This window comes from Ascaphus truei, chromosome 1, assembly GCF_040206685.1.
Source record: "Ascaphus truei isolate aAscTru1 chromosome 1, aAscTru1.hap1, whole genome shotgun sequence".
NCBI lineage: Eukaryota > Metazoa > Chordata > Amphibia > Anura > Ascaphidae > Ascaphus > Ascaphus truei.
Genome location: NC_134483.1, coordinates 126,437,582 through 126,457,591, shown reverse-complemented (window position 1 = coordinate 126,457,591; position 20,010 = coordinate 126,437,582).

Below are 20,010 nucleotides of genomic sequence, written 5' to 3'. Positions count from 1 at the left end.
AATCAGAGTGCCTCTCAGGGTCGCCTTATGGGCTTCCCACATTATGGACTGGGAGCTAACACTACCATTGTTTAGTTTTAAAAATGTATCTATTTCCTTCCCTATTTGTTTTTCTCCTTCGGGAATTTTTAGTAGTGATTCGTTTAGTTTCCAATTTGCTCCAGGTCTGTCTAGAAAGCTTTGGGTACACCTTGGCTCTATCGGTGCATGATCTGACCATGAAATATCATGGATCCCAGCTTGGGAGATCTTTGGAACCAGTCTATGAGGGTGGGAATAGAAGGTGTATTCTCAAGTGGGTGAAGCTTTCTCCATATCTACATGTTGGTTATCTTTCAGCCCTGCCATGAGGGCAAATGTGCCTCTACTATTGGGCCTACTAAGGCCAGATCTATCCATTCCTAGATTAAGTGTTATGTTAAAGTCTCCTGCTAAGATGACAGTGCCTTTTGCTATTCTATTTAAAGTGTGGAAGAATGTCTTAAAGAAGGAGGGATCGTGTGCACATGGCGCATATACTGTACAGTGGCTAGCGTCAAAGGATGAGTCTGGACTGCTCTATAATGTCTATAATGTTTAACCATGTATCAGCCTGTTTTCTTCTGTAGTCTGTGAATGCAACTTTCCTCTTACCCGGACTATTTAAACCTTTCACATTGTGAGATATTATGTTCGCTAACATTTCATATTTTCCCGCCTAACCTATGCCAAATCTTTGTAGATCTCTTTGCGCCCTTGGAGATCAATTGCAAAGCATAACTCAATTATTGCTCTCTTGTCTCCCGTGATGTGGACTTTGCTGACTTGTTTAGAGGAGGGTCGTCCCCCCCCTCCCGCCCCCCCTCCCCCGGGAGGATGGAGAGGAAAGGAGGGGGAATAACTGGGAAGCTCTGACCTAAGTCAGCGCTGGGTCTTTTGCCTTTAGGCTATGTCTGAATTCTGGGGTCTCCCAGGGAGGCCGCCTATGTCCCGGCGTCATCCGAAGTTCAGCACCCCCAAGGACTTGAATGTGTACCTGGGTAAATTCCATGGTACTGGTCTTGAGGCGCAGGCAACCGTCCGAAGTGGTCCCATTTCCGGCACCTCGGAACACATGGGGGTTAAATATATATACTCTAGCGATTAACATAGGAATAATTTAGGAACACATCAACATAATGGCCTAGTTGAGTTTTCAGATGGACACATTAATTCCCTAGCTAGATTGAATTGGGCCCCTCGGATCCTCCTGTCTATTAGGGCACCTCCCTTATTTCTCTTTGCTGGCTCTCCTCTCTCCCTCACATGTATAGGATTTATCCAGATCCTCTGCTGTATCTGGGCTCCAATACTAGGCTATCCTACACTGGCGACACACTTTATTCGAGCTCGGCTAGTCCCACGAATTCGGGTATACCCGGGTGTATTGAGGTTTGTGACTGTTTTCTGCCCGAGTGCATTGAGGTATTTTCCAAGCAGGGATTGAAGCATTTTATTCCCGCTGGCTGCAATACTGCACAGTATATATATATATACTGCATTACAATTCATGAATTTATGCCATCTGGTAGACACGCGAAGCATTGCAGCCTATTAAATCCTAATCATTATCATTTAACAGATCAGCCGCCCGTCAGCCAGGCATGAACCCAGGCTGGGAAGGCAAACGCAACGGGGCTTGTCAGAGGTGAGGAGCGGCGCATTCCAGGTATCTGCCAGGTACATACTGGGTATTTGCTCGAATAAAGTGTGTCGGTGCAGTACATAACCGTTCTGTACACTAAACCTCACCCACCGTCTTCAGGTCCCCCCCAACCAACCCCACCCCCCTATGACCAATTAGGTAGGCAATGGGACTTTCTTTTACTCTTCGATTTCTCTACTTATGCTACTAGTTAACTTCCATGCCTTATTACGGCATCTCTTTTCTCACTATGTTCCAGGGGCAGTCATTTATTTCCCCACCTGCTGAGGGACCTGTGTGCATGACTGAGGCCGTTTCACTTATGGGTCACCTTATACCTCCCCTGTCTGTACTACCTCTATATCCCCCCTCCTCTGTCTGTGTGGGCCAGAGTCCTTTTCACAGCTCTGCCCTGTCCTCCGGAGCTCAAACCCCCCCCATATCTCTGTGTACCCCCTCCTCTGCGGCTGTATATTTAAGTCCCTTGTCTCACTCATTTCCTCTCATTCCGGGCCGTATTGGGGCCTCGCTTAAGGGATGCCCGGATCGGCAGCCGCCGCACCCACCGCACCCACCCCCCCCCTCCTTTTCCCTTGGGCCTCCCCCGTGTCCCAACCATGTCACCTCCTCAGCTTCTCTTGTGTATTCTTTCTCCGCGGGCTCATCCCCTCCACCCCCGCCCCCTTGCCAGCCCCCTCCCCCCCCCGCCCGACCACGTAGTCCCTCATTCTCGCCTGCCGCATGTCACTTGCTTCTCCATTCTTTCTCCAGGATGACTTCCTCCGACTCCACTGTTGTTTATCTCCCCTGAAGGAATGGGGCTGGGACAAGGGAGGTACGGGCCCAGAAGGGGCAGCAGGAGGCACGAGCCGGGGGGGGGGGGGGGTGAAGAGGGGAAGAAGCCGCGGGCCCAAGGGGGAGGAGGAGGTCTGTGCCCGGGGGTGTCAAAAGTACTATGGGCTTTGGGGGTGAGTGAGAAAAAAAATATTTTGGAACTGGGGGGTTGATATTGGTCTGCGTGAGGGTGGAATAAAGAGGTGTGAGTCTGGTCCTTCTGGGGTCTCACATTGCTCCACCTCTCTCTGCCAGCTTCCAACATGGCCGCTTCATCTGCCCAACCTTCCCGAGTCCAAGATAGGTGCTTGATCATTATGGCCGTCCTTCTTCTACTGACCGCTAGGTGTCGTGTCTATGTAGAACTTGGGGCGCTTTCAACTTCTCCCAACTGTGAAACCCGGTAAGTCCCCTTTAAGTGCTTAATTGCCACCAATCAGCGCCTTATAGCTTCCTTTCGCGCCCTGCAGCTCCCACTTGCTGCCACAAAGTCTCAGGAGCCGGATCTTCCTCCCGATCACAGTGAGTAGGACTGGGAGGGGGGGGGGGGCCGAGGTGAGGCACAATTTTTAAAGAAATGTCTGTCCTTCCTCCACGTTTCTCATAGTGATCGCAACCCCGTTTCTTAGGACCATCAATCCAAAGGGGAATAGCCATCTGTAATGCAGCACTTTATCTCGGAGGGCCTTCGTGATCAGCAGCAAACTCCTTCTCTTTGATAGGGTAATGGGGGAAATATCTTGATACACCTGCAGTTTTACTCCCTCAAATTCTAGATTTTTGGTGGCTCTGGTAATTTGGCAAATATAGTCCTTTATTTGAAAAAAGTGAAATCTAATTATTATGTCTCTAGGGGGGTCCCCCTGTTGTGGCTTAGAGTCACTCTGTGACAACGATCAAAATGGAAGTCTGCTTCTGATTTATCCGGCATCATGTGTAACAGCCATTTTGTGGCGAATTCCTCTGGATCCGTGTAGGTCCTGGCACCCCTCTTAACCGAATATTATTCCTTCGATCTCGTTTTTCGGAATCTTCCTGCTTATCCGCCAGCTCCCAGATCATAGCTTTCAAATGCGCTGTGGTTTTATCTGTTTTTTGTAGGGCCTTTATGATTGAATCTAGTTTTGTTTCTAGGGTGTTTTTTCTTCTACCCAGGCTATCGATATCTTTTCTCAATTCCCATAACTCCTTTTGGAAGAAAGTTTTCATTTCTGCGCAGAACTCTTTTAAGTCGCTGCGCCTGACCAGCTCTTGGTCTCTCCCATCCCCCCTGGTGACCGATCTGTCACTTTCTGAGTCCGAGCCTTCCGTGCCTTTGGGTGTCCCCAGGTTCCCCGCTCCCGCCATTTCGCTTCTTTTGAAAGAATCCGTTAATACAGGGGCACCTCGCTTTGTCTGTGACCTTGTGGGCATCCTTGGTTGTTCCGATTACCGGAACCGTTCTTGTCACTGTTTTAGTCGTTTTTATCACTGATTAAGCTAGCTTAGAGCGCCGGTGGGGACGGAGCCATTCACTTATCCCTCCATTTACTCTGCCGTCGCGCATGCGCCTCCGAAATAATATTTTTTTGAGTGTGTAATGACTTTATTTAATATCCTGCAGTACAGCCTGTTTGTGATTTTCTTTGTAAACAGCTTATTTTTTCTTCTTTAGAAGTATTTGTATTTAAAGAAAATAGTTCCTTGAATAGTTTTCGAAATGATTAATTAAATGAGCCTCCTTCGTCAGGCTGATCACATGCTGCTATTCCACTACCTAGGATTTAGATTTTATATTATCTTGAATATCAACAATAAAGAATGGTACAGGGGAACTCAGATATTGCCCCATCAAGCTTGCGCGTATCATAGTGCTGACTTTCGCTGACACATATCCAAAACTTGTTTGGCTTGGACACCAGAATAATTTAATGTTTTTCTTCTGAGAAGAACAAAATCTAACAACTTAAATACTTACAACTTAATGTGCCAGTGGAATTTGATTTGAGTACAGATATTGAAGATCTCTCTTTTTATGCAGTTCAGTCTTTGTCTACCTATTTACAGCACAGCAGTTCACACAGGGCTGATGTACCACCATTGCTAATTGACCCATCCACCATACAGTGAATACCGTAAGGAATATTATCTGCTATGAAAAGTGCAGGTATTGAAATCTCCTTGTTTAACAGACATTCCATCAGTGGATCAGATACATCAAAAGCTGTATCAAACGCGGTCTCGTTACCCATTATCATGAAGGCAGCTACGGTTGGTGGTTCTCCTCTCCTGTTAAACAGTACTGGAAACCCTCTGAGCCTGACAAACAACTGTTTATAATAGCAACTACTGTGCCAGGAGAGGGCTAGTCTCAAACGACAAATGTAACCAACATTATTGCAACCCATGCATAGGGACATACACAATGTGCCCAATGTTTTGAATCAGCTACTCATGAGAAGGGGACTGGGCTAATGCACCATTTCACTTGCAGGAGTGCCACTGGTTGCAATTAACGTTCGCTACATCTGTAGCTGCTAGTGGGTGGCAAACCTCCTAGAGGGACACAACCGAGTTTGCAGAAATCTATTCTCTGCAAACCTCATTTGTTCTAGGAAGGAATGCCATCCAGCAATAGCATCTCGCCCTCCCTCCCAATGCATGGCGATTACCCTGATATTCACAGCTTCTTTGTTGAGGGGATCTGACGAAGGAGCGGTTGCCCTGAAACGTTATTATCCTGCTCTGTTTTGTGTTAATATAACTTGAGTAAACCCCACTTCCATAGTAATTTCTTGTTTATGTCTGTGTTTCATACATCCTTTTTCTTTTGCCCATATATGGGTAGATACTGTGGCATATCTATCATGTATGTCCAAGCACTAGAAAAATACCTTCTGGTTGCTTGATACTTCTATAGATTTTTTGTGTGCAGACATTTTCCCACTTTTCATGTTGGTATAATAAGGTGTCACCTTTTTCATTGTGATACAATAGTTTCTTCCTTCTAACATCTGCTAAATATATGTGATATGACCTACAATCACAATGGTTGGTAGAACCCATCAAGCCTGGGCTACCCAGTTGGGGGTAGCATTGTAGGTTGGTCAGTGATGGGCAGGCTGCTAGTGTGAAATAGGAGGGGCTCACAGAACCTAGAGAATAAATGGAAAGTGGCCTGCACTACTGTGAGACAACTCTTCTAGCAGATGGTTTTAACTATCATTCCGGACATGCTGACCAATCCTGATTTACAGCTATTTTTAGGTTAGTTGCTTCAGGCATTCCTAAAGCCATAGTGTGCTACTGTATGCCATAAAATATCTTGTTCGAACTGCTTTTGCACTGTATCCCTGGGTCAGTCTTATTTTTTTTAAATCTTATAATGATGTGAAGCAAAAAGAAAATGACCCAAGACTTTCCATTATAAGGTTTTAAATGTCTTGCACGGCATCTTGTTTGCAAAAAATTATATATATGTATGCAAAGTTGAAACATGTCTGTAAATGGTTTCTCTGGCTTTGCATCTGATTCCCATGCTGTGCTTTTAAAGCTGTGTGGACAGCAAGCATTAGCTTATATGGGCTCCATGTAACAATGGATTTTCAGACAAAAAGGTGACACATTGTGTGCTCATTTGCATGTCATTTCCCAGAATCCCTTGCTGCAGTGGAAGCGTTGTATGCTGGGTGATAATGGTGAAAGGCAGGCTTGCAGACCTGCCTAAGACATGTGAATGTGCTCACAAGTGATATTTTTATTTGCTATATGCAATACGGTGGAGGTTTCTTGTTGCCTTTTTCACCCACCATAACTTAAAACGTGATGGTAAACCCTACAGTCTTGAAAATGCGAAGCCAGCAGTACAACCAACTACACACTGATGATACCCATTAAGGTTGAAACATGTCTGTGAATGTTTTCTCTGGCTTTGTATCTGATTCCCATGCTGTGTTTTTAAAGCTGTGTGAACAGCAAACATTAGCTTATATGGGCTCTATGTAAGGCCTCGTCCAGGCTCTTCGCTTGCGTGCTGAGGCGCGCTGAGGCGCAGGGAAGCGGGTGCTTTCCCTGGCCTTGCGGTTGCTTGCCCTGTGCGCCGTCAGGGGGCGGGCTGGGGACGTCACGGAGCTGGTTCGCCCTCATTGGGCGAAACGCTCACGTGACCGGCCTGTCGCGCTGGCAAGCGGGGGAATTTTAAAATCTGCTAAGACTTACGCTTCCGCACGCTTGCAAGCTCTAATTGCGGCTGTAGGGGCTCAGTACTGAGCGGGAGCGGGCGTCAGCACGCTTCACCAAGCAAGCAGTTAACATGGCCGAGGCCTAAGGCCTCGGGCATGGTCAGTGCTTATGCGCTGACCCGTGCTGAGGTGCGCTGCTGCTCGGCAGTGAGCCCTTGCAGCCGCAATGAGAGCGGCTTTAGCAGGGGCTCGCTTAAGCTTCCACAAGTGTACGGAAGCATAAGTTTTATGAAAATTTTAAATTTTCGCGCTCATGGGAGCGCAGGGTCGGTCCGTGACGTCACTAGCCGCCCCCCGACACGCCCCCGGATGGCGCGCTAACCAAGGCCAGGGAAACGCTTTCCCTCAGCCTCAGTGCGCCTCCGCACGGGCTGAGTCACCATGGACTCAGCCTAACAATGGATTTTCAGACAAAAGGTGACACATTGTGTGCTCATTTGCATGTCATTTCCCAGAATCCCTTGCTGCAGTGGAAGTGCTGTATGCTGGGTGATAATGGTGAAAGGAAAAAAGAGAGATCCAGCGCTCCACGGATTTCAAGATAAATTAATTTATTGTGCCACACGACGTTTCAACCAACAGGTCTTTTTCAAGTGATTAGGCATACTCAAACGAGGATCTACCTAGTATATATACCCTCTAACATTAATATAACAAGTGAAAAAAGTTAAATAATCACCCCAGCTGCTCCCAATCCGCTTCCCCTGATCAGTGGACCGAAAAACCGGAAATAGACTCTCATGGACTATTATGGCTATGCATGAAGGTAGCACTGATCAGGGGAAGCGGATTGGGAGCAGCTGGGGTGATTATTTAACTTTTTTCACTTGTTATATTAATGTTAGAGGGTATATATACTAGGTAGATCCTCGTTTGAGTATGCCTAATCACTTGAAAAAGACCTGTTGGTCGAAACGTCGTGTGGCACAATAAATTCATTTATCTTGAAATCCGTGGAGCGCTGGATCTCTCTTTTTTCCTCAGTGTACATTGGAATTTGCCTGGCAGGTACTTCCTTGAACCAGCAGCACCGGTAAACTGTATGTATTTATTTATATTGTGGTGTGCAGCCTTAACCCCCCTTTACATTGATAATGGTGAAAGGCACAGGTTTGCAGACCTGCCTAAGACATGTGAATGTGCTCACCAGGGATATATAGATATATAGATACATAGATATAGATATATACTTAGTTAAGTTATGGTGAGTAAAAAAAGTGACAAAAACCCTCCACAGCATAGCATATAGCAAATGTAAATATACTGTATGCTCATTTGCGTGTCTTAGGCAGGTCTGCAACCCCGCCTTTCACCATTATCACCCAGCACACAGCACCAGGGAACCATGTATAAAATGGTTTTTGAAGCAAAAAGTGGCACTGTGGGCTTATTTGCATGTCATTTCCCAGAATCCCTTGCTGCAGTGGAAGTGCTGTGTGCTGGGTGATAATGGTGAAAGGCGGGGTTGCATACCTGCCTAAGACATGCAAATGAGCATATTTACATTTGCTATATATATATATATATATATATATATATATATATATATATATATATATATATATATATATAATCAAAAAATAAATAGATGATACCGTTCTGTGGCTAACGAAATGCTTTTATTTGTGCGAGCTTTCGAGATACACTGATCTCTTCTTCCGGCGATGTTACAATGAATGAAGCAAGCAAAAGGTATACTTAACAACAGTGTCTATTGGAATGTTATCTGTGCTGGTCCTTCCCCCGGTGTGGATGTGTTTTATGGCTAGAGGTGTCAAAAGGTTCATGAAACAAGTGATGTAAGAGTGTGTGTGTGTGAATAAAAATGAATGGAGAGCCCACAGTATATACAGTGCTTTACAAAAGGTGTGTGTGGAGTGGGAGTGGATATAAATGGTGTGGACACACCTTTTGTAAAGCACTGTATATACTGTGGGTTCTCCAGAGAGTTTACAATCTAAGGCCCAGGTCCACAAAAGGGTGCTACTGCTGCGACACACTTTATTCGAGCAAATACCCAGTATGTACCTGGCAGATACCTGGAATGCGCTGCTCCTCACCTCTGACAAGCCCCGTTGCGTTTGCCTTCCCAGCCACGGTTCATGCCTGGCTGACGGGGGCCTGATCTGTTAAATGATAATGATCAGGATTTAATAGGCTGCAATGCTTCGCGTGTCCACCAGATGGCATAAATTCATGAATTGTAATGCAGTATATATATATACAGTACTGTATATACACAGTATATATATATACTGTATAACAACAACCCCTATAAGCCCTAACATACAGTACTGTACACATACAGTACTGTATATGCACATACATAAATGATACTACTGTATGGGCGGCGGGGGCGAGATGTGTTTGCAGCAGAGAGAGATCCGCTGCTCTCTCTAGGCGCAAACATCTGCACATTAAAAATAATTTGAAATACATTTTTATTGATAGTGTAGATGTGCAGGGGGTCTCCGGAGCTGAACCGCGTTGGTTTCAGGTCTGGGAACCCCCTGCTCCCCGAGATACAGCCCCCTTTAAGGGGTGACGGTATCCCTCTGCTTGGTTTAAAGGGCCCGACCACGTGATCGCGGCCTGTAAACCAAGCAGAGCAGAGGGATACCGGCACCCCCTAAAGGGGCCTGTATCTCGGGGAGCAGGGGGTCCCCAGACCTGAAACCAGTGCGGTTCTGCTCTGGAGACCCTCTGCACATCTACACTATCAATAAAACACATACAGTATACAGTATAAATAAACACTCGTTCTTTACCTTAGCGGCTATGCGCTATGGTAAAGAAGCAGCATTTCTGTATTTTAATAATATTGTACAGTGAGCAGGGGGTTCCCTGAGCCAGAAATTAATGCTCAGGGACCCCCCCTGCTCCTGCTCAATATTATTAAAAATACAGAAATGCTGCTTCATTACCATAGCGGATAGCCGCTAAGGCAATGAAGGGGTTAACCCACCGTGCCCGCTTTATTGTGTGTAGTGGGGATGGGTGAGGGGGGTATTTGGCCCTTGGTGTGAGTTTAGGACTTGCAGGGGGGTTGCAGGTGCACTTAACCCCTTCACGACCGTAGCAGTTAATACCGCTACGGTCATGAAGGGGTTAAGCCCTCCCTAACCCCCCCGCAAGCCCTAAACAAGCACCGTTGGGGCTAATACCCCATTCACCCACCCCCGCTACCCACAATAAAAAAAATACACACACACAGCAGCCGCCAAAAAAGAAATAAATAAATCTAAATAAATAAATGACAATAAATACATTTGAAATACATTTTTATTGATAGTGTAGATGTGCAGGGGGTCTCCGGAGCTGAACCGCGTTGGTTTCAGGTCTGGGAACCCCCTGCTCCCCGAGATACAGCCCCCTTTAGGGGGTGCCGGTATCCCTCTGCTTGGTTTAAAGGGCCCGACCACGTGATCGCGGCCTGTAAACCAAGCAGAGCACAGGGATACCGGCACCCCCTAAAGGGGCCTGTATCTCGGGGAGCAGGGGGTCCCCAGACCTGAAACCAGTGCGGTTCTGCTCTGGAGACCCTCTGCACATGTACAGTATCAATAAAACACATACAGTATACAGTATAAATAAACACTCGTTCTTTACCTTAGCGGCTATGCGCTATGGTAAAGAAGCAGCATTTCTGTATTTTAATAATATTGTACAGTGAGCTGGGGGTTCCCTGAGCCAGAAATTAATGCTCAGGGACCCCCCCCCCCCCCTGCTCCTGCTCAATATTATTAAAAATACAGAAATGCTGCTTCATTACCATAGCGGATAGCCGCTAAGGCAATGAAGGGGTTAACCCACCGTGCCCGCTTTATTGTGTGTAGTGGGGATGGGTGAGGGGGGTATTTGGCCCTTGGTGTGAGTTTAGGACTTGCGGGGGGGTTGCGGGTGCACTTAACCCCTTCACGACCATAGCAGTTAATACCGCTACGGTCATGAAGGGGTTAAGCCCTCCCGCTACCCCCCGCAAGCCCTAAACAAGCACCGTTGGGGCTAATACCTCATTCACCCACCCCCGCTACCCACAATAAAAAAAATACACACACAGCAGCCCCACAATTAATAAATAAATCTAAATAAATAAATAAATACATGAAGAGAAATAAATATATACTGTATATATATACTGGATATATATACAGTATATATATAATAACAATCCCTATACATATACAGTATATACGGTGTATATATATACATTGTATACACACACACATATATATATATATATATATATACAGTATACAGTATATATACACACATGATGAACCAATATACAAATACATGTAGAATGGTTATCAAAATCATACTGTCCTACAGATAACGCTTCTCTATACAGACAATAATAATAATCCATTTAATAATCCTAACTGATTTTACAATATAAAACATAACATTCCAATCCACACAGTACATTGCATTTACATTGTATAAATGATGCATAAAATCTATGCACCATATACATTCTGCAAATGAATGTTAACAATATAATTGCAAGCTACTCTACCAGTAATACAAACACTTCCAAACAAGTCAACTATTTTAACCAATCAAGTAAACCAAAATCAATATATACTGTAAGTACCAACCAGAAAACACAATTTAAAACCAAAGCTAACCCTTACAATACCAAGGATTACATCTATCTAATTGTAAAAAAACCTTATACTTTATACACAGCATTGCAATGTACATGATGAACAATACAGTACATTCCCTGTATCTCCCTTCCTTCAGTGTAATCTGTTTAAAGCCCCCTCCCCCTAATGTTTCTGTTAAACAGATTACACTGAAGGGAGAGAGATGTAAAGGCCCAAAAGCCCCCTCCCCCCTAATGTTTCTGTTAAACAGATTACACTGAAGGGAGAGAGATTTTACAGAAACAAACATTAGGGGGGAGGGGGCTTTAAACAGATTACACTGAAGGCAGAGAGATGTTTCTGTTACCAGTAAATCTCCCTCCCTGCTGTCAGTGCAGTGTATGTAAATGTGGGGAGGGGGGGGGACCCAATGTGCATACTGTGAGGTCTAACCACCCTCACCCCCTACCCACATACCATTACCCCCCCCCATCCTGGCCATGGCCCCTCCGCTTCTGCAAAACAGACACAAAAATTAAAACATACAGTACAAAGTAATGTCCCCTAACCCTTGAATCACCATAGCGGTTATTAACCGCTACAGTCATGAAGGGGTTAACCCACCCTCACCCACCACTCGGGATGCCTACATACCCTCCCACACTAAACCCCCCCCCCCCGTGAGGCCTAACCACCCAGTCAGTACCCACAAGGGAGGCCTACCCACATACCGTTGGGGAAACACCCCACCCCCAGTACCCACACTAAAAACAGTACAATGACCCACAATAAACAGCATTATATTTATTAAATACATTACCCACCCCCTGTGCCCCCCCCATAAATACAAGATTTATCCTTTTACATACAGGGTTCATAACGCAGCCCCACGCTAGTCCCAGTGGGCTGGCAGGGCACCGGGACAGACCTACAGTTTACCAGCAGCATTCCACAGGTTCTGGAGGCCTGCTGGTGGATCCTGCCAGCACCATGGCCCTCAGGTGGTCTCCTTGGGTCACCGTGGGCCACAATTGGGTCCCCACGGTAGGCCCAAGGATGTCTGGGAGCCCCGGGTCAAACCCACAGGTGTCTGCGGGGCCTCGGGTGGTTCCCATGGGGGGTCTGGGGAACTCACGGGTGCTTACTACAGGTCCGCGGTGCCCCCACAGAAGTGGGACCACACATCATCATCCCCGCACCTACGGGTCGGAGGTGCCCCCACAGAAGTGGGACCACACATCGTCATGCCCGCAGACTACGGGTCGGAGGTGCCCCCACAGAAGTGGGACCACACATCGTCATCCCCGCATGTGTCACCCGTGGAACCACCAGCCTGCTACCCTTTAGGATACCCGAGGATACCCACAGGTGGTCTCCATAGGCCCCACGCAAAACCACGGAATCAAACCCTGAATGTAAAAAAAATAAACCTGGCCTATACATTCAATACATACACCCTCCCCCCAACACCTACAGTACAATAATGTGCAAAATAACTATTATCCAGATATGGATAATAGATTAATTGCCCATTATTAAAAACATTAACTAGCATATACATATACTAGCATATACAAATAAATAAAGTACTACTGACCTCATCAATACGAAGTGTCCGTTGCCAGCAAAATCCTTGTCTTGTCCACAACATACATAGCAAATACAAAGCCAATACATTGCAATTACATTCAGATATCAATTAACCCCTTAAACACCTTATCAGATAATAACCGCAAAGGCGATTAAGGGGTTAAGCCACACAGGCCCGATACCCACCCATCACCCATGAATTTGTACTGTGGCTTCATCATGCAACTATATATATATATACTGTATATATATACAGAGAGACAGAGAGAGAGAGATATATACAGTATATATATATATATATATATATATATATATATATATATATATATACACGTTATATACACACCCATGATAAACCAATATACAGTACAAATAAATGTAGAAGGGTTATCAAAAGCACTGTCCTACAACCAAACACTTCTCCATACATACACACTAAATTAAAATCAATTTCCTTTAATATTCATAACTGATCTCTCAATCTAAATCATCACTAAACCTCTGAAAAGCCATTTAAACAACTTACATTCCAATATAAATGATGCCTAAATATCTAGTATGCACCATACAGTATACATTCTGCAAATTAATCAAAGCAAGTAAACAAAAATCAATTAGCAATCATTATTTACATCCCTAAACAATTCACACTCCCATCAAGAACAATGAAACCATTAACAAATTCACGCCTAGAGCAGAGCAGCATACACAAAATAATTTAAAACACATCTAATCCAGCTTTTAAAACAACATAATTTCTTACCCTGTACTGTACTGTATGTATATATCTCTCTAGACATATATACATACATACATACAGTGGCAAGAAATGATATACCACAAAAAAAAAAAATACACATGTTTGTTAAAAAACCTTTTGAAAAAATTAACAAGTTAAATAAAATACATTTCTTTACTGTAGTTCACTTACCATTACTTGCCCCCACCGACTCCCGTTGCGCAGCTTACTCACGAACCAATCCACGATCAGGAACCCATAAAATAATAAACCAGAAAATAATAAACATTAAACTAAAATTCCAAACCAATCCACGGGTCTTCTATCTGTAATCCATCTTCATCTGTGTTCTTCTTTCTTCTATCTCCTTCCAGCGGGGCGGGGCGGGGTCTTCTCCCCGTCTGCGGCCACGCCCTGGTCTTCTTTCTTTCCCGGAGGTCCTTCCTCCGCGGCGTCTGGCTTCAAAATGAAACGACATAGGCTTTTAAAGGCCTATGACGTCACATTTTGCGTCATGGTTCCCACGGTCCTGATTGGACCGTGAAAACCATGTGTTTTGGCCGACAAAAAAAAAATGATGACGTCACTTAAAGGGAATGAAAGCACAGCCAATCAGAATGGCTTTGCTTCAATTGCCTTTAAGATGACGTCATGAAAAGGCACATGGCCGCCCTCACATGGTATGGTAGCCAATCAGAGTAGGGATGGAGTTCCCAAGCTCTGATTGGCTACCATACCATGTGATCATTTGATGTCATCATTTTTTTTTTTGTCGGCCAAAACACATGGTTTTCACGGACAATCAGGACCGTGGGAACCATGACGCAAAATGTGACGTCATAGGCCTTTAAAAGCCTATGTCGTCTCATTTTGAAGCCAGACGCCGCGGAGGAAGGACCTCCGGGAAAGAAAGTAGACCAGGGCATGGCTGCAGACGGGGAGAAGACCCCGCCCCGCCCCGCTGGAAGGAGATAGAAGAAAGAAGAACACAGATGAAGATTGATTACAGATAGAAGACCCGTGGATTGGTTTGGATTTTTAGTTTAATGTTTATTATTTTATGGTTTTTTATTTTATGGGTTCCTGATCGTGGATTGGTTCGTGAGTAAGCTGCGCAACGGGAGTCGGTGGGGGCAAGTAATAGTAAGTGAACTACAGTAAAGAAATGTATTTTATTTAACTTGTTAATTTTTTCAAAAGGTTTTTTAACATGTGTATTTTTTTTTTTTTGTGGTATATCATTTCTTGCCACTGTATGTATGTATGTATATATGTCTAGAGAGATATATACATACAGTATAGTACAGGGTAAGAAATTATATTGTTTTAAAAGCTGGATTAGATGTGTTTTAAATTATTTTGTGTATGTTTCTACAGTATGCTTTATTGTGAGTTTAAAGTATTTTAAAATTAGATAGATGTATTCCTTGGTATTGTATTGTGTGTTTGAGGAAGGTCAGGGATAGGCTTGGTTTGTAAAGGTTGTATTTTTGTCGGTACTTATATTTTTTCAAAGGCTTAATTGTTCTGCTCTAGGCGTGAATTTGTTAATGGTTTTATTGTTCGGGATCTAGTGTGAATTGTTTAGGGATGTAAATAATGATTGCTAATTGAGTTTTGTTTACTTGGTTGATTAATTTGCAGAATGTATATGGTGCATAGATATTTAGGCATCATTTATATTGGAATGTAAGTTGTTTAAAGGGCTTTTCAGAGGTTTAGTGATGATTTAGATTGAGAGATCAGTTATGAATATTAAAGGAAATTGATTTTAATTTAGTGTGTATGTATGGAGAAGTGTTTGGTTGTAGGACAGTGCTTTTGATAACCCTTCTACATTTATTTGTACTGTATATTGGTTTATCATGGGTGTGTATATAACGTGTGTATATATATATATATATATATATATATATATATATATATATATATATATACAGTGGTTGACAAATCACCAAAAAACTACTCGCCACACAAAAAAATCTACTCGCCACCTAGTACCAAACGTGTGCTGCTTGGGCCAATATTTACTCGCCCGGGGGTTAAATCCACTCGCCCGGGGTGAGCAAATGTATAGGTTTGTCGAACACTGTATATATATATATACTGTATATATCTCTCTCTCTCTCTTTCTCTCTGTCTCTCTGTATATATATACAGTATATATATATAGTTGCATGATGAAGCCACAGTACAAATTCATGGGTGAGGGTGGGTATCGGGCCTGTGTGACTTAACCTCTTAATCACCTTTGCAGTTATTATCTGATAAGGTGTTTAAGGGGTTAATTGATATCTGAATGTAATTGCAATGTATTGGCTTTGTATTTGCTATGTACTGCTGCGGCCGAGTTTATTCGAGCATTTGCCCGTTCTCGGCCGCAGCAGTAACCTGGCACGCGCCGGAGGGTGCCGGGCGCGCGCCGTAGCCTCGGAGGAGAGGCCCGCCGATCGGGGCTTCCCCCTCTCCTTACCGGGTCCGCCGGGTCCCCCGGAATGTCCCGCCGCCGTCGTGACATCCACGCGACACCAGGGCTCCCTTTGGGAGCCCTGGGCACGCGTACAGGCGGCACAGGCACCCGATGATGCATGACCGCGCATCGGTGATACGCGGCACGCTGAGGGAGTGCGGCTCGCAAGCCGGGACATTTCCCGGCTTGCGGAATGAGCCGCACTCGGATAAAGTGTGCCGCCTGTTTATGTTGTGGACAAGACAAGGATTTTGCTGGCAACGGACACTTCGTATTGATGAGGTCAGTAGTACTTTATTTATTTGTATATGCTAGTTAATGTTTTTAATAATGGGCAATTAATCTACTATCCATATCTGGATAATAGTTATTTTGCACATTATTGTACTGTAGGTGTTGGGAGGGAGGGTGTATGTATTGAATGTATAGGCCAGGTTTATTTTTTTTACATTCAGGGTTTGATTCTGTGGTTTTGCGTGGGGCCTATGGAGACCACCTGTGGGTATCCTCGGGTATCCTAAAGGGTAGCAGGCTGGTGGTTCCATGGGTGACACATGCGGGGATGACGATGTGTGGTCCCACTTCTGTGGGGGCACCTCCGACCCGTAGTCTGCGGGCATGACGATGTGTGGTCCCACTTCTGTGGGGGCACCTCTGACCCGTAGGTGCGGGGATGATGATGTGTGGTCCCACTTCTGTGGGGGCACCGCGGACCCGTAGTGAGCACCCGTGAGTTCCCCAGACCCCCATGGGAACCACCCGAGGCCCCGCAGACACCTGTGGGTTTGACCCGGGGCTCCCAGACATCCTTGGGCCTACCGTGGGGACCCAATTGTGGCCCACGGTGACCCAAGGAGACCACCTGAGGGCCATGGTGCTGGCAGGATCCACCAGCAGGCCTCCAGAACATGTGGAATGCTGCTGGTAAACTGTAGGTCTGTCCAGGTGCCCTGCCAGCCCACCGGGGACTAGCGTGGGGCTGCGTTATGAACCCTGTATGTAAAAGGATAAATCTTGTATTTATGGGGGGGGGCACAGGGGGTGGGTAATGTATTTAATAAATATAATGCTGTTTATTGTGGGTCATTGTACTGTTTTTAGTGTGGGTACTGGGGGTGGGGTGTTTCCCCAACGGTATGTGGGTAGGCCTCCCTTGTGGGTACTGACTGGGTGGTTAGGCCTCACGGGGGGGGGTTAGTGTGGGAGGGTATGTAGGCATCCCGAGTGGTGGGTGAGGGTGGGTTAACCCCTTCATGACTGTAGCGGTTAATAACCGCTATGGTGATTCAAGGGTTAGGGGACATTACTTTGTACTGTATGTTTTAATTTTTGTGTCTGTTTTGCAGAAGCGGAGGGGCCATGGCCAGGATGGGGGGGGGGGGTAACGGTATGTGGGTAGGGGGTGAGGGTGGTTAGACCTCACAGTATGCACATTGGGTCCCCCCCCCTCCCCACATTTACATACACTGCACTGACAGCAGGGAGGGAGATTTACTGGTAACAGAAACATCTCTCTGCCTTCAGTGTAATCTGTTTAAAGCCCCCTCCCCCCTAATGTGTGTTTCTGTAAAATCTCTCTCCCTTCAGTATAATCTGTTTAACAGAAACATTAGGGGGGAGGGGGCTTTAGGCCTTTACATCTCTCTCCCTTCAGTGTAATCTGTTTAACAGAAACTTTAGGGGGGAGGGGGCTTTAGGCCTTTACATCTCTCTCCCTTCAGTGTAATCTGTTTAACAGAAACATTAGGGGGGAGGGGGCTTTAAACAGATTACACTGAAGGCAGGGAGATACAGGGAATGTACTGTATTGTTCATCATGTACATTGCAATGCTGTGTATAAAGTATAAGGTTTTTTACAATTAGATAGATGTAATCCTTGGTATTGTAAAGGTTAGCTTTGGTTTTAAATTGTGTTTTCTGGTTGGTACTTACAGTATATATTGATTTTGGTTTACTTGATTGGTTAAAATAGTTGACTTGTTTGGAAGTGTTTGTATTTACTGGTAGAGTAGCTTGCAATTATATTGTTAACATTCATTTGCAGAATGTATATGGTGCATAGATTTTATGCATCATTTATACAATGTAAATGCAATGTACTGTGTGGATTGGATTGGAATGTTATGTTTTATATTGTAAAATCAGTTAGGATTATTAAATGAGGGGGAAGGGGAACACAAAATGAATGAGTCCCCTAAATAATTCACTAACTGCACACCTACATAATGTAAAATCTAACTTTTAATAAATTTACTTAAAACATATATTACCAAACGTAGTGTACTATGTGTTTAAAAAAATGAATTAAATGTACAATAACGTGCAACCCTGTCAATAAATGTATGATTGTGCAAACCCAAATGCAATAATAATTTGTCCCTGAAGAAGCTCCTTTGCTGGAGGGAAACGCGTGTTGGACGCGCAGTTGTGTCAGTCTCCTACTTGGAGCTGTTTTAATGTAGTGCCTTTAAGTCTCCTGGCTTTATTTATGCAGACGGCATTAGCTGGATAAATATAACAACAGGCAGTGAGTCTGCCTCCCTGCTACATACAATACATGATATATGCACAATCTGAGCCTCTCTGCTGGGTAACCCTATGTCAATGGTACTGTGAGTCCCAGCTCAACTATACTGAGGGTTTTTGTCGATTGATTGCGCCTGTGTCAGCGTCACTTCTCAAGCATATGCGTTTAATACAATCATAGGTGTTCGCTGCTATATATATCATTGCAGGATTGCTGTGTCTTTGACCAGTTAAAGGCTCACTGAGTAGGATACGGTTACCTACAGTCTGCATATAAACTCCAGAGGGGTTAATACCCTGACTTTCAGCATCCACTGTCCTGTCAAACCCAAGAAATATTGCATTTGGGTTTGCACAATCATACATTTATTGACAGGGTTGCACGTTATTGTACATTTAATTCATTTTTTTAAACACATAGTACACTACGTTTGGTAATATATGTTTTAAGTAAATTTATTAAAAGTTAGATTTTACATTATGTAGGTGTGCAGTTAGTGAATTCTTTAGGGGACTCATTCATTTTGTGTTCCCCTTCCCCCTCTTTTTGCCTGATTCACTTATCAGTTCACAGTTTGCACCCACATTTACAATTACCATTATTATAATATACTTTTTCACTTTACTCAATTAGTGTGGCCCTGTGATCACTCCCCAATCCTCCCTTTGTTTTCTAGGATTATTAAATGGATTATTATTACAGTATTGTCTGTATAGAGAAGCGTTATCTGTAGGACAGTATGATTTTGATAACCATTCTACATGTATTTGTATATTGGTTCATCATGTGTGTATATATACTGTATACTGTATATATATATATATATATATATATATATATATATATATATATATATATATATATATATATATATATATATATATATATATATATGTGTGACCATGCAGCAAGCTTAAGCCTATAGGGAACCATGTTAAAAATGGTTATTGAGGCAAAAAGTGACACTGTGTGCTCATTTGCATGTCATTTCCCAGAATCCCTTGCTGCAGTGGAAGTGCTGTATGCTGGGTGATAATGGGGAAAGGCGGGGTTGCAGACCTGCCTAAGACATGCAGATGAGCATACAGCTATATTTGCATATTTGCTTTCCTGTGGAGGGTTTTTGTCACTTTTTTTACTCACCATAACTTAACTCAGTATTATGGTTTAGCCTATCCCATAGCCTCTCTTGCATTCCCAGTAAAACCAACCCCACACTGATGAGACCCATCAAGGTCGAAACAGCTGTCTGTGGGTGGTTTTCTGGGTATGCACCTTAACCCTGGCTGTGCTCAAAGCTGTGACCATGCAGCAAGCTTAAGCCTATAGGGAACCATGTTAAAAATGGTTATTGAGGCAAAAAGTGACACTGTG